Source organism: Contarinia nasturtii, unplaced genomic scaffold (assembly GCF_009176525.2).
Source record: "Contarinia nasturtii isolate CC-2019 unplaced genomic scaffold, AAFC_CNas_1.1 Cnas_scaffold_78, whole genome shotgun sequence".
NCBI lineage: Eukaryota > Metazoa > Arthropoda > Insecta > Diptera > Cecidomyiidae > Contarinia > Contarinia nasturtii.
In genome coordinates, this window is record NW_022197436.1 from 830,256 (window position 1) to 849,850 (window position 19,595).

At 33.4% G+C, this 19,595-nt stretch overlaps 1 long non-coding RNA gene across 1 annotated transcript; it reads left to right on the forward strand.

The window, feature by feature from the left end:
• Positions 1-1,908: 1,908 nt before the first annotated feature.
• On the forward strand, positions 1,909-19,301 carry LOC116338359. Its single transcript, XR_004200871.1, has 3 exons — positions 1,909-2,011; positions 2,622-2,767; positions 19,171-19,301. It is a non-coding gene; the product is annotated as an uncharacterized LOC116338359 (long non-coding RNA).
• The last annotated feature ends 294 nt before the right edge of the window (positions 19,302-19,595 follow it).

The following is a 19,595-nucleotide window of genomic DNA, read 5'->3' on the forward strand; positions in this document are numbered from 1 at the left end:
ATAAAAATACAGAATCTACGGTGATGACACCGATCCAAGGATCGACAGGGAGAAAGGGCGAGAGTTCGAACAAGCGACACACATAGAGCGAAAGACAGAGACAGAAAAAGACTAAAGGAACATGAAAAAGACATTAAATTGAACCGATGCTTCTATCGGAAATTATTCAGTATTATTAACCCATAAAATTGTCTTTATTTGTAAAATACTGACACATCAGGTCTCATATCAAATGTCCTAATAGAGGTAATGAATCGATTGCAATATACAATGGATATTAAAGGTCTGGCATCGATTTAAAAAGCCAAAAAAAAAAAACTATTTACAATCCGTTGTATTGCAACGAGACCAACTTAATGAAATTTAATCTATCAAAGAAGGAAATGCGGTTTATTTGAATATTTTAATTACTTCAATAAACATTATTATTATTATTTAACAGCGTGATCTTATAGTTAAGATCAAAATAGGAGTGAATTATTTAAAAGAAATCCTTATTTGAAATCGTGCTCGGTTACGTTTTGTTTCAAGCATATCAATTTCGTGGGTCATACGATTCTTTTTTTTTAAATAATTCTATGTCATTACAAAAGTATATAAGTAACTAACGTCAACTTTAAAGAAAACTCAAAGAAATATTACTTCGATTGTTGAATGGTTCACGAGCGCTTTTAATGAGACTGTATTTTTTGTTCCGTCGTCCTTTCCTTAATACGGTGCAAGTGTTGCACATACAAAAAATATAGCGTAATCGAGTGTATTGTAGAGAATATAGAAAAATGTTGAAATTAAAATTGAGCATGGATGCACGATGATGTTTCAAAAGGTAAATCGATTCAATAATTCAACGATGTTAAGTTCAATACGTAAAATGAAACGAATCGTTGGAGAAGAAAAAGAAGAAGAAAGAAAATCACCGAATATACAATACAACGGACTCGATGTCTATGTGTGAGCGCGCGCGTGTGTGTGTATGAGTGTGTTTATGTGTGTTGGGGGATAAGTATTTTTCACCTAGGCAAACAAACGTCTGCATCCAATATGAGTCAACAACATGCAACTGCTCCTGCCATCAATTTCCCCACGTTTTTCCCGGCGGAGATGCTGGATATATTTGCTCAAACTCCAACTGATTTTGCAATAGTATATGTATTATACGGTATTTCAGTGCGATAAATGTGTGCGAATGGTTTGATGTGTATGTATTAAACACCATGACTCGGCTCGTATAGATTTCATGCATTGTTGGTAAAAATTTACAATAAAAAAAGAAGCAATAATGCTGCACAGCATTGATAGCTGTAAATAAAATATCCATGCGCCTTTCAAAGCCGTAAACGGAATGTAGTAACAAAGCCAACACTCGAAAAAAATGTACATAATTTCCGATAGATTTGAAGAAGCAAGGAAAGTTTAATTTTTTTTTTTTTTGACAAAATCTTCTCTATTCGATCATGCTTCTTTTTTGTTCACCGAAAAATAATACATATGCATTGATTTCAATGAACATAATTTCAATTTGTATTCGTATGGTGAGATAAAACCAAAATGCATCAAATAATAGCGTATCAATCGATAGCGCGGTTTTTCGTTTGGATTTCGTGTATACATTTGATCCATCGTGTGGTGTGCGATGCTTACTGCTCATCTTTCACAATATAAATGTAAACACATATACATACAATCGAATACAAATACATGTACATAGGATGCCGTGTGCAATATTCATCTTTCAGTCTCTGTATTCAACTATGTAAGCATACACAACTCCCACTCAATTTCCATTTGCATTGTAACAATACAAATTCACCCCAAAGTGGTGCTCCCACCATGCGGAGTCGGTGTGTTCCCTATCAGCACAAGCGCGTATAAAAACCACGGCACGACGAAATTTTATCTAAAGTCGATTCTGTGCCGCTCTGTTCGGCACACGAGAACGATGGTGTATTAAGTAACGTTTTTTCTTGAAATCTTACTCTTCTTCATTCATCGTTTAACAGAAATCCAAAAAGTTTGTTTTTTTAATTGAATTTCTTCGAATTCTTATTTTGTTTCCGAGATTTAACCGTTTTTTTCGGAATTTTGATAATTTTTTTTTTTCGGAACAATTGTTATCGAATACCATCTTTCTTATCATTTTATTCATAACAGTTGTGTTCGTACATGATAATACAAATAAAGTTCATAGAATCGCAGAAGTTTTATTCAAAAATAAAAAAATAAAACCACATAATTGTAGTCAAGATGTATTAGAAAGTAGTTCTCAGTTCTAAATTAAAATATCACCAAGTGTTTATCGCAATTTAGTGGCATTTTTTGTTCAACCGTCACATCTAATCGACTCATCATTTTTCAAAGTACGATCAGCTAAATTTTATCCTTTGATTTTTTTTTTTATTTCAATATATTCTGTTTGTAAACCGTTTTTGTTTTCGAAACTTTTACCGTAAAATCGACAGTTTAGTAACGTACATTTTTTTTTTCAACAGTTTAGTACCGTTCATTCATTATAAACAAAAAATTTAGATAGATGGACAGTAAATTTGAAAAGAAAAAAAACGTAAAAATTAAAAGAAAAAATCGAATAAATTAACAACAAATTCCCGATCTGTGCGCTACAGGTTTATTATAGTCAGACAAGTACCATCGTCATCAAATCCATAATCATCTTCATCATGGTCCGGACACAAGCGATGCTGCCGTTTGAATCACCAGGAGCATAAAAAAACCAAATGAATATTCGTGAGACCAATACTTTATCGATGTGGTAAGTATTTCCATGGTTAAATGCCAAATTCAATTTTTCAACCACACTTTCAATCAATGCGAAAAATTCAACAACAACAGAAAAAAAAGAACAAGTGGAAAGCAGGAAAGATAAACTTAGTGCACAAAAGAGAGATGAAGAGAAATAAGGAAAATATTTTGCCGTGACAGCAATCGATAAGCATATTTTTTTTATCGGCGGTTTCGTCTCAATTGTGTAGTGAAAAAGCCGAAGAGGCAACACATCCATTAATTTCAATTAACATCTGTATCTAATATAGATTATCGGTTTTTCTTCATCCCGCTCTTCTCTTCATCTCCATCTCTCTTACGCTCGTTCGGTTGGTTTTTGTTTTTGAACTTGTACAAACAAAAATCAACAATGATGAACATCGCTCTCATATATGCGTTCACGCGCGCCAATTTATGACTCTTTGCCATTTCATACCACTTTAATAATTTCCCTTGAGATAGAGAGACAAACACATAAGTATATTTTCACACTTATACGTATAGTGTGTGCGTGTGTGTATCGTCCATCAATGTGGATCGTGAGATATAGAGATTGTATAAGTTCGATTTGGAGGGTGTGAGGTGAGAGGGTAGAAATAGTGAAAGAGCATCAAATCACATTGCTTTCGCTCTTGATGGTTAAATTGCTGCTGTTGCTGTTGTTATTTTATTCAGCTTAGAAATATGAGCACACATACCAGAGACACAGTGATCGAAGTGCATTTCCAATTTTCACGCAAACATATTGGAACAACAAAATTTATTACTCTTTCTCCGCTCTTCATGCCCTCATACAGAATTATAAGTAAAACGTGTGTGTGTGCGTGTGTGTAGAGTGCAATCGATGGAGAGCGGACACACTTAGATGAAATGTGAGACGAGATGCACAATAAATGAAATTAAAGTTGAACTAAACACTGAATAAAAAAAAATGAAAGCGAATAAAAAATTGCGCTTAAACAAGGATATTGGTCACCAAAACACACACACAAACAAACACACACTGGTCTCACACCACCTCGAATGGATTCGATGCTTGAGAGCAACAGCATAAAAAAATGACTGAGTGAATTATACTTTATGGTAAAGTGTTAATCTCGGCAAAATAGATAGAGCGCAAATGAGTGAGAAACCGAATGCACCATGTCGACCGAGCAAATTGCTGTTGACGATATCTTAAATTGAACAACCAACTGAAAAACGAATTTTCTTCAATTCAGTTTTCTGTTTGTAGTAATTTAATGCAATTATAAGATGTACCCCCGTTCGACTTTCACTCCACTGAAATTACGGTTTCACCATACGGTATGTTCAGCCATTTTCACACTACACAACGTCACCTCTCTGTTGGTTAAGCTACAGAATACAATTTCTACGTTGTGGTTTCGACCATCATTCTTTTCTTGATTGAATATTTTCCACACATAGTATACTATTCAATATATTTGACCGGTTAGTTATCAAGCGAATAAACTATAGCCCACATATACAACCGTCGACTATATCTATATCGGATGCTCAATTTTCAATTTTCGAAGACAAGAAGAATCTGAAAAAAGAGATAATGTTTTATGGAGAAAAAGACGGTTGAATTAAAGAAGACCAAACCAATAACCATATCCTACATACAGTACAACATACTAGACCGTAGACAAAGTGATATAATGTAGAATGAAATTATTTTAGTATCTATTTCTAGTCTCTCGGTGTATATATATGATCTGCAAACAATGTTGAAATGAAAATTAAATCTTCAGCGGTACAATCAAACCAAATGCTTTATACATACTTTGGGCCCATGCCATTTGTTGGGAATGAGAATGGAAAAGAGGAAACGATCTCAACAAACAAGAGAAACAATATAAACCGTTTTCAACATTTTAACAAAGATATAGCTTGAATATTGTTCACTTCTACACTTACAAACACACAGCTAAAATATATGAGTGTCATTTTCCACGTAATTAAATTTTTTAATCACGAAGAAAGCATCCGTAGATGTGCACTCATCTCTTCCTTACTTTTATTCTTTCTCCCTCTCCACCCTCTGTCTCTCTCACCCCTATATCCCTATTCTGTTTCCACCGATCGGCTGGAGCAATGACATTCACAGCCGTAATTGAAATGACATCGTATATTGTAGTTATTTGTGTTTATGAGCACACTGTATACTATTACCTATTTTAACAATGTGAATTGCATTTCGCCCGAAAAAAAAAGAGAGAGAAGTGAAACGACATGGAGAATCATGTGTTAAATGTGCGAAGAAAAGAAATTCTCCGATCACATTGAATCGGAATGAACAATGAAGTCGAAGAAGTGAGGTGGTAGTGATTTTTTGATTTTTCACACTGAATTTTATCCGATTTTCGGTTCATTTATTCATTTTGGCGTAATGCAATGTTGAAAGGAAAACATGTGATTCCAACAATCGAATGAAAGAAACACCGAAAAGAATGTAATCACAGAGCATGTAAAGCCATTTTAAATAAGTTCTATGGAACAAACCAAAAGAAACGAGAAAAAACGGTGTATTAACTACCCATTCCACTTGCTCAGTATGAAATGCAACTGTGATGTGCGCCAACTGAAATAAAACACCACTACAATGCCGACTGCGAAAGGAAGAAATATGCCTAGACTCCGTCAATCAAATGCATGGAACAGTCTGTGCAAATGAGATAGAATCTAAAAATGAGTGTGTCTGAGTTGGATAAAAAGCCGCCACGGTGCTTTGCTTATTCGGTTTTAATATTTGATCGAATGAAAAAGTCAAATAAAGGGAAACGCTAACACAAAACGGGGGCGGTGAGTAATATCAAGTGAATAATGGACGCCGTTTTTACGGGTATACAATTGCGATGGCATTTAACTTGGATCATTAAGTTGTGACGCCATTCATATTGAAAATGTTAATTCTCATTACTAAAAAGAATTACGATTTGTTGTTCATATTTGACATAATTTTGACGGTGTGGGCGCTCCGTCTACTACATCTTCTTGCCATTTTATTTCATTTGCCACATTTATTTATAAACATGATATGCTTTGCATATTTTAGTGGTGCAAAAAAAAAACTTCATTTTTATGTAAATTGTTGGCATTTGTCGGTCATGGTATTTCAATTTTATTTCAGCATAAATTTGATGCGAATATTATTATGGCGGTGTTGTTGTTGTTGTTTTTTTAATGTAATATCCTGAAAACACCACTTTGATAACGGATATTTTGTCACTTTGTCGAGTATGTTGACCTAGGGGGTAGACACAATAGAGAATGAATGAATACCAATGAATTGTCATAATACCTATCTATTTTCAAATATGACAATTACTTACTTATTTAAAGATTACTTGTACTAAAAATGTGAATACCGTGATTACCAAATGTCAAATTGATATCGGTAATAAAGATTTCAAGTTTCTTCCATTTCGTTTTAACATTCACCATTTCGAAATTTATTTTAATTTTTTTCCGTTTTCTTTCTGCTATTTTTATCAAAATTGTTTTTGTATTTATTAAACCAATTGAAATACTACACTTAATAGCGTTGAAAAAGTTTTTTTAATATTTGGAAGATAATATTCATATATGCACATTGTGAGACGTTGCTGAATGCATTGACATTTCGTCTAAAACTGAGAATACCAAGAATACCAAGAATACCAAGAGTACCTTCAATTTCGGTGAATATCTCAAGTAATATTCCATGTGTCTACCCCCTAGATGTTGACTTTTATATCTACAACAGCAAACGCTAAATGTCGACGAATCCAAGTTTTTTTTTTTTAAGAATCAAAAGCGTAGATCTTTCTCTCTCCCTCTCTCTTTCCATGGACAAGCAAATAGTAAATCGAATTTATTGATTGTGTTAAAGAAAGGAAGATAGAGAGAGGAAGAGTGTGCATCTATGTCTAAGAATTGTTTGTACGTGAGAGTAAAGAACATTAAAATGCTTTTTATAACGGTAAAATGTGGTTAAATCATGGATTTACTTTTATTTTGCACACATCGGCATCCAATACCGAGTTGAGTGTTTTACGTCGTTTGAGCCATTAGTTCAATTTCACTGATATGCTTGCTTTGTTGTACATGTATGTATTTTATTCATTTTATATTTGATTTCACTTTATGCAACATTTATTGGCATTATAGTAACCCTCACATTCGTTTGCCCATTCCGTTTGTTGGCATTTTGTTACGGTTTTTGGACGATGCCACATCATCAAATGCGCGCAACTTGATTACTATAATTGAGAAATGACAATTACAAGACCACCAAACATTCTCTGAAGCAGTCACTCATCTACACACCAGTATATTTGCACAAGTGGTCATTCATCATCTATGTTCATAATCAATACCCTTATCTAATTTAAGAATCGTCTTTGTTTAATAATATAAGGGTGCACGCAAATCAATGTATCCACATTCTCTCATCTTCTTTCTCTCTCTCTCTATTTTTGGTAAATATTCGGTTTCAATTTTGGATTGGGTGGCAGTTCGTTGCTCTCCATTTGGTACACATTTAAAAATGGTTTTTCCTTGTAACATTTTTTCATTCGGTTTCCTGGTGTATGATACCGTTCTCATTTGTCTTTAGATGAGAATTCATTACACCGTGACACAACAGAACTTACATAATTGGACCCACAAAACTTTCACATTTGAAAAGTAGTTTGTGCTGTTATACGAAATTATCCAGTTCACCTCGTTTCTCATCAGCAATTGTTCAACAACGCAACTCGTCCTTCTCTGCCAGTTGAAACTGATATTTATACACTAATTTTTGGTCATTATTTGAACTTGAATGGGATGCTCACCATTTTACCGTCTAGACTAATGCCGTATTTTAATTATATTAAAGTGCAGAAACTTATCAGCATACTTAGCGACCAATTTAACTTTCTGTGCGTTTTTTTTTTTTAATTTAATATTTCATTTTACAATGTGTTTGTTTAGAATTTTAATGAATGTCCAAGCGAAGAGAGTGTTTTTTTTTTCTGCCCATAAAAATGTCAATTTTTCAATTCAATTAAAACAAATGATTTGAGATTAAAGATATTGTTACTTTTCAATTTATTTCATTTTACGTGATTGGTTTTCCAGTAAGTCTGTTTGAATGCCAAATTTAATTTTAAATTTGCATAAATCATTTAACGAAAATACAAAAATATTGGATATTAGTTATTCACACCGTGCACAGGTATTAATCTTTTCCTGTTGAATTTAACGTAAAAAGTGAGATAGAAAGTGTAAATCGAAAATGAATTCACTTATTTTTGAAAATAACGTAGCAAAACTTTCTTTCTTTCTCTCCCCTCTACCTATCTCTCTCGCTCTCTCTTTGTCGGTCTGGCTCTTTCTAAAACTATTCGAAAACGTTTTAAACGAAATAACAATTGCAAGTTTCAAAGAAACGATATCAAGCAAACAGACATAAATAGAAACAAACAAAATAATAAAGCTTTATGAAAACTTTTCCAACTACTGTGATGCAACAATATAATAATAACAACATCAACAACGAAATATAATTATGACGAAGAAGCCAGAAGATACTCCATTCGTAGTGAATGCAATGCGCTTGGAATACAATGTGTGTTTGTCTATCTCTCTCTATGTTTCTCGTCCGTTTTTTTATGTGTATTTTAAAATTAATTTTAATTGTGTTCCGGTAAATCTGTTTGTGTTGGCAAAAGGGGTAAATTTGAATGAAAAGCTCGTTTATCATAGGATTTTCATGGGCTTAAAATGAAAATGTGGTAAAACTTATTTACTTTATTGTTTTGATGGAAAATTTGTACCGAAAACTAATTATTATAAGCAACGAGTGAAACTTTGAGAAGCACATTCACACACCCACAGTTAAATGGAATCTATGAATCGAACAGTCGATGTGTTCTGATGGAATTTAAGAGATTTTAAAACGAATTTCCACTTTTTTTGTTCTTTTTTTTCGGTGTGTGAAAAAGAATTCACATCCATTTGGTTCAATTACAATGGCAATGACAATGACAATCTAATTGGATGAATAATCGATGGAAAAATAAATTGGATCGTCATTCGGTTGCATGTCCAACGACAATGACGTCGATCGTTTGTTCATGAACACGTTCCGGAAGTAGTTGGTCCTTCGTTTTTGTTTTCGCTTCACTTCACGTGATTGCATATGATTAGACCGATGGTCATAACGAATTCGAATATATTTCGGCCATTTGGCTGTCCAAGAAAATGGACTCACACACATACACACACTTATACACGTCGAAAATTAACAAATAAAGTACGTGTTGTATTCATGGTTGCTCTGCATTAAACTTAACCAAAAACCGTTTTGTGCCACGTTTATTGATGCAAAAAGGATGAGCAGAGAAAATGAAATAGAGGCAACAGCGAGAAGAAGAAGAAAAACAACTCGAGAAGAAACGAGAATTTCGTTGGTTTGCGATTCTTTCACTTTGCTTTTGGTTTTAGGGTTAAAGAGTGTCATTGGTGCGTGCCACCGCACATAAAATAATCAAGTGCGAAAGTGTGCGAGTACAAATGAGATAGAGATGAAACGAATGAGATGGCCATTGTATGTTTTCCATATTCATTGCTGCAGATGTCAAACGAGATTCGCTACAGCACATTTATATTCAACATACATGCATTGGAATGGGTCCGAAAACAAGATTGAAAGTAAAACGTGAATAGTACACATATACACGCATAAAATACATAAAACAAGGAATACAACATCATAAGAAGAGCTGATTCATGTCAATAAAAACGCTTAAACATTATGCCATCTCTAAATTCACCCATCTCATCTCATCTCATCACATCTCATCTCAAATTCACGTTGCCGTTTTGTTTTTCCGTTCTCGCTTCTTCTATTTTTTTTGCTGCTCGTACGTAGTTTTGTCGGTCCTCATGTCCCCTTTGCATCTTATTACATCACATCGTCCATTTTTTTCTTCTCTGTGAGCGTGTTACTAGATGCATGTTTAATACACGAAAAACACGTAGAACACCAAATAAGAAGAGAATAAAAAAAAATGATGAAAGGAAAGAGAGACATATTCAAATGCGCTCGACACGAAAGCCAAACAACTTTAAAAAACGAACAAGTAACAGAGAAAATGGAGAGAAACGTCAATACGTTCTAAATGTGTGTATTATGTTCAATTTCGATCTCTACAAAAGAGTCATGTTTCAAACGATATGTGCTCGGTGGTGTGTGTGTTCGAAAAGTTTGTGTGAAAAGGCTCAATATAGCATTGGAAAACATTACCAAATAGATTGCGCGCAATAAAAATTGACAAAGTAACGATCGAGAAAACGCAACTGCGGTATCGAAATGATGGCATGAGCAATATATGCGAGTATTAAAAAAGCGAAAGTACTCTTTCTATATCCCAAGCGCACGCACACACACACACAACCAGTCACTCAATGAAATTGTGTGTATCGCCTGAATATGGAGCAAATCGATCAGTTTATTTTATTCAATATAATGGCTTCACATCAAAATTTATACAATCAATCGAGTTAAGTGATGCAGCGATACTGAAATGAAAAATCACTGTAAAACACCATCGTGACGGGAGAGAGAGAGAGCACGCAACACAAGCAACAGACAGACTGTGTGGTTGGCCAAGCGCAAAAGAGAATGAGGGAAAATCGCGAGCGCGATTCAAATGCAAATGCGTACGATTTTTCCCATGCACACACGCTCATTTTAAATATATATAATAAATTGTATATTGTGGTAAAAAGCATAGCAGCAAAATAGTAATGCAAACACCGCTTGTTGCAAATACATATATTTTAACATTTGTCTATATCCGTTTTCTCCATATCTGCACTTATCTGTGTACACGCATGTTGAAGAGATAACAAATTAGTAGGCGACTACCTAATATCTAATATCATGCACCGCTATCATATTCTGTTCACATCAGAAAATATTGCCTCGCCTCCATTTCTATTTTTATTTTTTATTTATTCATCATTTCTGTATAGTGTGGTGCTAATAAAATATACGAATGGTAAATGTTATGTAACTTCACAACTCAAACATTTCACACGACATGCGATAAAGAATGCTTTCAAAATCGAAACAGATCCACCATTTTATGAAGCGCACAGAGAGAGCGAGCGAGAGAGAGAAATGTCACTGAAGTAAAGAGTAACATGAATTGAATGGAACATATTGCGATAAAGTTGACAAGAGCATGTAAGAATAAGTGAAACAAAAATCACAATGTTACATTGTGGGGGTAAGAGGTGTAAAGCGTTTCAGGCCCGAATGACATAAACAACTAAACGATTTGTTCGAATGTACATTGTCTACGAACATTCCATTTCAGAAATTGTGAAAACTTTTGCAAACAAAAAAAAAACTTTTTTGTGTTGCATTTAACAAAGTAACAACCACAATCACTGAAAAAACCAGAGATATATGGTGGCCACATTTCAATCGATCGGCCAACAAAATAGAAAATCAACTTCACCAAAAAAAATTATGGATTTTTCGAAATTTTTGCGGTTTTTTATGATTTTTTTCTCTTTTTTCGACTTTTTTCCGAAAAATGTCAATGATTTTCACAAAAATTTGCAAAAATTCTCGGAAAACTGTGAAACTTTGGGTCTCCAAAGTTATCAATTGAAAGGGTTGAAAGCCATCGCAGCTCTTACTGTTAAGTACACAAGCCAAATTCTTGTTTGCCACATCTACTCATCTGATGAACTCGTTTCTTATGCGCAATTTTCACTCGAGCTTGGCATTTTATTCGGTTAGCAAATACAAACGGTGTATTACTCCGTGGCTATTTGTAGTTTCATGAATTGAAGACGATGGCATCGCCGCCGTCGCAATTCATGCACGTAACAATTTATGGCATAACATTTTCAATTTTGCAAAACATTCAATGTAAAACTCAAATGTGCCATTTACATAAATGTCAATTACATTGTCCATTAATGTCACGTAATTTATGGTTGTACGGGGAAAAAAGCGAACAAAAAAACATAAGATATCGTTCTCTTTCTCTAATTTGAATGAAAATCGCGTTCGCCATTTCGTTCTTCCGTGGTTGAAATTTAATTTATCTATTCAAAACGCCAAACAATGTACAAATGGAGTGTTCGTTAGAAGACACAGATGGAAAACATGGGGTATTATGGATGTATGCGCTTGCACAAAGATATATGGAAAACAGTTTTCCGTGTTATTTTCACGCTTTTCCCAATGCACGGCCAATGTTCAAAATCATACGCACAATTTCCGTGTGTATGCAAATCATTCTACTTGTGGACTCTTTGAATAGCATATATATCATTGCGTTTAATCCAGTTGAAGGTGTAAGTTCAATGACTAAGTAGTATTTTTGTATTTAATGCAATCATTTGAAGCGCTCAAGTTATGACACCCGCTGTAAATTAAAATTCATATTCGATTTTGAAAACGTAACAACATCTCTATTGAAATTGCACACACACACACTCCGAAAAGGTGGACCGAAAAAATGTGGTTGCAAGGCAAGATCTATGTAATGGAACAAGCTTTGTATCAAGCTTAAATTTAGTGATTTTGGTTGGCAAATCTCCTGATACAGCCCAAAGAAAATACGTGTTTTGTTCCATGTTCATAGATTGCCTCAAAATGGATGCATAAATGCGGTGTAATGTCATGCCCAAGAGATAGTTGTATGAATGGAAATAAAAATATGGAAGAGGAAGAGAGATACAGATAATACATAAGCTATAAATACTGAACAGTGGCCATGATTATTCGGAGTAAAAAGCATACACGACTACATTTTTGATCGTCGAGCAAAATTGAAAAATAATGAGGTGAAGAGAGCGAAAACTTCAAATGATAAAGGCACTTGCAATGGCTGGTGTTGTTCGTCATAAATAAATGTGTTAAAGCAGTTATAGCAACAGTCTTGCACATAATGTGCATCGCAGTCTCTCTCTCTCTCTCTCTATGTAATGAAGCTAAAGTGGCCATAGTGTGGCGATTTTTTTATTATATAATTACGGAAAATACTTGATGGCTAAAAAGCTGATGTATACACAATGCTGCTAAAGGCTACTGCTATTGCCGACTGTCAATGGTGGTGATGGTGCTGCTGCTGGCTGCAACGGAATTCTTGAATATTTATGGTTCTATGAAACCATTTCGACAATATATTGCATAAATATTTTGCAAAATAGCAGCAGCAACAAAATCAAAGCACAAAAGTGCCACACTATGCTATATAGTTAGTAGTAGCCAGAGTGTGCACTCCATTTTTGAGCCAATAAAAATGCCCATTATAACCATAATGTTGTATAGTATATGTATATGATCATTTTGGTGTACGGAGACACGGAGACATTCCATACTATTTCACCGATACACAACAACGATATGCAAATTCAATTTTGCATTGATTATTCCGATTTGTGATAATAGCGGTATACGCATGCAATGGCCATTGAATAACATACAGAAACGCATCTTTTCATCGCTTCGTACGGTCACTTTGATACACATCTTTAAAGCAATTGTAAACAGAGCAACTTGGAAAAGAGAACTCACATATTTTGTATTCGTGTTCCAATTGTGATGCTTGTATCCGTTTTACACTTGATTAATTTTCATATTTTAAACAACAATTCCAAAAGGTGTTTGAAATGCCAAGCAAACTTATTTCTATTAGTATTTTGTATGGAATTTCTCTTTGTGAATTGTCTCCGAAGTTGTTTGCATTCAATTCATATCCAATTCTCTTTCATGCAAACACACATACACTTTCTCCCACACTCAATTGATATAAAAAAAAGAAATGGGAATTTCATTGAAAATCATACAATGCCGAACGGTTGACGATAGCAATCGAAGCATCAAAAAAGGGATATTAAATGTCAATCAAATGACGTGTATACACCCACTTATTGTCATTTTAATCGATTTATACAAATCGAAATCATTGCAATCATATTGCTGTCACAAGAATTACTCCATTTTGTTTGGAAGATTTATGAATTCACATCGATTCAAATTTCGCATTCATCAACACATTGCCTTTTTTCCATTCAACGTTTTACTTAACGATACACTCTTTTTTCTTTCTTCTTCTTTCTCATTCTCTCTCACTCTCTCTCTTTCGCTCTCGCTCAAACTAAACAAAAGCATTTTGAATTTTCATTATGTGCATTTTTGTTACCATACAAAATACATTTTTTGACATAAAAATGTAACAAGGTTTTTTTCTTCATGGTTTATTTTTTTCTGTTATCCGACACTTTGTACACTATACATGTTTAATGAATTGAATTTAGTCAGCTCTGAATGCATACACCATACATTATCTGCAAAAAGCGATACATGCTAAGAATTCGTGCGAAATGCACACATTCTAATTCAATAGAGTTATTTCAAATTCCGGAAAATGGAATAACTCTGAAATTCCAATGTTCTCCACTAAAATTAGATGGAATTTCTCAGTGGGTTCCGCCTTTAATCCTACACAGTTTATTTTTACATCGAAACTATGGACCATCCCAGTGAATTCCATAGAGCTCTGTATCCATTTTACATTGAATAATATATGGTTCAACTGCCATTTTCATGCTTTTTTTTTTCCTTTCAAACGAAATTTATTTCATAATTTGCACATCCATTATGTCCATATAATTAATTTGCAACAAGACATGAGCTGTAAATAACACTATTTTGGTGAATGTCAAATCAACACTTTTTCTCGACTTTTTCTACAAAATAATGACAATGACTTTTAAAAAAAGACCTTTTATAATATTCTCCAAGAATATTTGAATTTAATTTCAATTTTTCGGGAAAAATAAATATTTTCCCTCACATCACCACATGCATAAGAAGAAAAAAAAAACCAGTTCCGAACGAATTTTAATTCATTACGCTGTTCAGTTTTTGGTTTTTTCGCAAACGGAATAGTTTATTTCAAATATGCATATAGTCTTAGCGAACAAAATATGAAATTGGATGCTCATGCTCAAACATGCAGAGCAATATCGTACCGTTGCATTGTCGAAAACCATGGAAGTGCGTACGATATATAGAAGCTTTACATAAAATATAAGGAGCATTCAAGAGACGAAGAATGAACAAAAAAAAATGGAAGAAAATCATTGAATAGAGATGCCAAAATGAATGCTTTCGCAATTTCAAATGCATCCGCGCATTTCAATTTTGAGCTGCTTCGTACGTGTATGCATGTTACATGAAACGCCAAACATTGACACAGTAATGGAAAAAAGAAAAAAAAAACTGAAGAGATTTACCATTTAAAAAATCCGCATAGTTTCAAAAGAAGAAGTAGTAGTGGCAGCAGCGAAAAAAAAATCTGAAGCGCTTATCATACGGACGTGATGAATGAATATGATTTTGAACAATTCCGAAGGCAGCAATATTGACAAAAAACCACTTCAACCTACTATTTGAAAATTCGATGAGTAGCCATAAAGCTTGTTTGATCAACCGCATACTATAAAATCAATAAATGACCACTAGAGCTTTTGATTTCGATATTTTCGAAATTTTGGTAAACTTTTTATTTTTATTATAACAATGAACGACCATCTGAATTCGATGGTCGAACTATCGTCTTTAACTATGGTCAAACTCGCATACAATTTGTTTAAATCGATTTTTATAAAGTGAACAGAAAACAAAAAACCAAAATTGATGTGCTTTTGTACACGAACGAACAATGATTGTGTATTTCACTTCAAAAAAAAAAAATGATTGGAATTCTTTTTTGGCATAAGTTTTTCGCAAGGATTTTGATTCATTATCGACACTGATGTTGGTGTACAATGTTTTAACTTGTACATTGTTTTAAATAGAAGCATCGTAATTGAGTTATTGAAACGTGTTACAATTATATGGCCCATTATATTGTATAGTTTCATCGGAAGTTTAACATCAGCATTTCAGTCGACAAAAAAAAAAATTAGTGTAAAAGAAACGTGAAAACCGACTTGCTGATTTATTAACGTATCCGAGCAGAAACTGTAAGTGACAATTGATTGAAATTAATAGTAAACGATTATGGTATATATGTATCGAAGTTTATAAAATTCGTTCGGATATAATGGTGTAGCTAATGATATAAGCACACGCATTTCAACTTCCACACAAAAACCGAATCAATGTGAACCGAACGAATAGTCGGTGAATGCACAATGGATGTTTTATCGTCAAGTGAATTCGAAACTCATAATTAAACGTAAATGGAACCATTGTTTTTATAATATCAGACGATATTTGACCCTAGTAACAAACTAGTGCAGAGCATTATAGTTCGGTTTGCCAGAATACGCAGAAAATCGGCACACAAAAGATTCTTTGTATATTTTCTCGGAAAATCGAGGTAAAAGCTTTTAATCGAACCGAACAGTTCGAAGCAACTTTGTTGAATTGAATTCCGTATTTTTTCAAAAGCTTGAGAAAGAGAGAAAAATCATTTTTGAAAAAAAAAGAAGTCGAAATGAGGATTTTTTTTACAGAAGGGCAATGATGAAACGATATATATATATATTTTGGAATACGATCCGTTGACCATTCTTTTGGCTGTGTTCGATTAAAATCAGTGTTGATTTTATCGTTTGCTTTTCTGTTTCAAAGTCAAAGAATAATGGCGACTCCAAAAATAAATCGGCAAAAACAATCAGCACAAATCATTCGAATCAATGGTTTTCGATTGATGTCCGTACCCGTCTCTCTGCAAACCATCTTTGTGCCAAATGAACGTATTGCAAGAAAACGCGGTTTTATGGTAAATCAATCAATGTCAATTTGCCCTCAAAACGAAATTAATTAGTCCGTCCGTACATGTTTATGCACTCAAAAAGAAAAAATTGTGAAAATGGACTGAGACTTCGATTTTCTTATTTCTTGATTTCATGTGTCCTTTGTGCTTGATGAAATGGTTTTACCCAGTAAACGAAAGTTGGTTTAACATTAGCACACACTCATAGTCTCAATCAAATTGAGAAAAATCGTGTTACACTAAACCACAGTTGAATGTGTGGAAATGTTAGCTTATGTGTGATTAATTGATAGTCTGTTAAGCTCTTAATGTGAAATTAGCTTAACAACCATATAACATATCATCAGGCCGCACTTGACATCCAACTGAATATCTGACTTTAATTCCCTATACACCCAAACGATAATCCAAAACATATATACACACACAACCACATGAATACACTTCATTTATATAAAATATATATGCAAAACTTTTGCTACGATATCACTTCTTGATGAAACGACACACAACCGTATACTTTGACTTCAAAACTAAATAATTTATAATTTATAAATGTTAAAATATAGTTACATCCTGAAAATACAAAAACATCAAATGTGACTTAATATTTTGCAGTAAGAGTCGAAAAACCATTTGATGAAACGTCCACTTCACACATTTTATTAAATGTTAAATCAATAACATTGAGAATGCGAATTTCCATCGCTTTGTTGTCCATACAAAATTTCAAAAAACAATTGGTTGCAACCATTTGCCATTAATTCATTTATGAACACCAAATGCAAGCGCGGAATGCAAAAATGAAAATTCAAACAAAACTATTTACAAGCAAATATTGCGTTTTGTATATAATGGGAATATGTAAGTGTACTGATTCGAGGCTGATGTTTCAACAATTCTTTTAAGAATGTACACTAGGGTGTTTCCACATGGAAAATATTAAAAAGTGGCTATTATCATTTTGAAGAGCGTTAAATTCTGTATAAGATGATTTGATTTTTGATGCTGATTGGTCGCCGATGTCACTTCCTGGATCAAAAACACATTTGTAAATTGATTCCATGTTGCATTCACGCCAAAATCTGCAATTGATGAAATTATAAGATTGAACTAAATTAAAAACATAAAAAATAATTTTAATATAAAAATAATTGCTTAAATATTAATAAAAGTAACACAAAAACTCACAATTTTACCACAATAAACCAAAACAATGCAAAATCGCCAATTCATTTGACACATAACCTGTCATTTGTCATGCGTGAGCGAATCACGCTTCAAATGTCATTCTGTCTGTTTATTGTGGTAAAATTGTTAGTTTTTGTGTTACTTTTTTAATATTCAAGCAATAATATTGATATTAAAATTATTTTTTATGTTTTTTAATTTAGTTCAATCTTATAATTTCATTAATTACAGATTCTGGCGTGAATGCGACATGAAATCAATTTACAAATGTGTTTTTAGTTCAGGAAGTGACATCGGCGACCAATCAGCATCGAAAATCACATAATCTTATACAGAATTTTACGCTCTTCAAAATGATACTAGCCACTTTTTAATATTTTCCATGTGGAAACACCCTAATGTACACTCATAGGTTTTGATCCAGTTTCCGACGGTCCCGATTGGTCCGCTCTGAAATTTTCCAATATTTTGGTTTTTTAAACTCTTTTGACGAAAATTCTTCAGCCTTCTTCCACGTTATCAATTTTGATCCAAGTGGAACCAAAAGCTCCTTTTCACTTTTCTTTTCACACCAGAACTTTTGTCGGGACTGGATTTTTCCGGGACCCATTCAAATGTTTACCTTTATTTCGTGTAAAAACTTTGGCATCAACACCGATGATGTGCACCTCAATTTAATGCTCATTCCTATAGCGCTAAGCAGTGGGACCTTTGTGATTGCATGGTTTTTCTAAAACACAGTGATGAATTCGAACGAACAAAGAAAGAAATTTTGATTTTGAATTAATCTAGTTCTTTCAAAACATATAACAATGTGGTCATATTTTTGCTATAAAGATTCTTTTTTGAAAATTGCGAAAAAAAAAAATTGGACTTAAAATAAAACTTTCCATTCCGATGAATGTTTTTATGGCAAAAATATGAAATGAGTATTTAAATTGCTTTAAATGCAGTTAGACCACAATGTATAAGATTTAAATTGATTTTTGAATAGAAACAAATGCAATCTTTGACATAATAAAAATGTGTATTGTAAAAATGTAACGGGTAAAATTCCTCATTTTCACCCAAGAGCGCACAGAGTACAACACACATACACTTGCCATGATGACCAAACATTTCTGGTGACCGTTAATAGTTTCTCACATTATTTGCGAAGAATTAAAAAAATACTTTGTAACCAATTTTTAATTAATTTGAAAGAAACTAAAAAAAAAGCTCCAAGCAAATTGAAAATTAATTTAAAGGCACAAAAAAGTGTTGTTCGGTACGTTTATAGAACTCGAGCAACTATCAAATTTCAAATAAAGCACTGCATTTTATGGGAAACATTTTATTGTTTATTGTTCCATTTTTTTCTCTCTCTCTCTGTCTTTCTCTTTCTCCCTCTTTTACATGTTCATTTTGGCAGATTACTAATCATGTGGGCGGGCGAAGTATATGCGTTTGCAAGAAGAAACAAAATTGTCCATGGGCATTTAACTCTCAGTGGTAAAAAACCGAAACCATTGCCGAAGAAATTATGGAACGGAGAATGAAAAACACACGACGATGGCAAGTGCAACGAATGTGTTCTTAATGGACGTCCACTACATACATAGAAACGAAATAGCAAAACGAAACGATGCAATATATTTCAAGCTATAAGCAATGAGTGTAAGTAATTTTTCGCTTTTCTTAAATATACTTTTTTTTCTTCGCTCTTTTTGTTGTTACATAGTTTCGTACGAAAGAAAACGCACACCACCATCGAACAAAATTCATGCACAGCAATCTCAAGCTTAATTGAAACATAAACATTACAACTTGGCATTCAACGGAAACGAAACAATTACT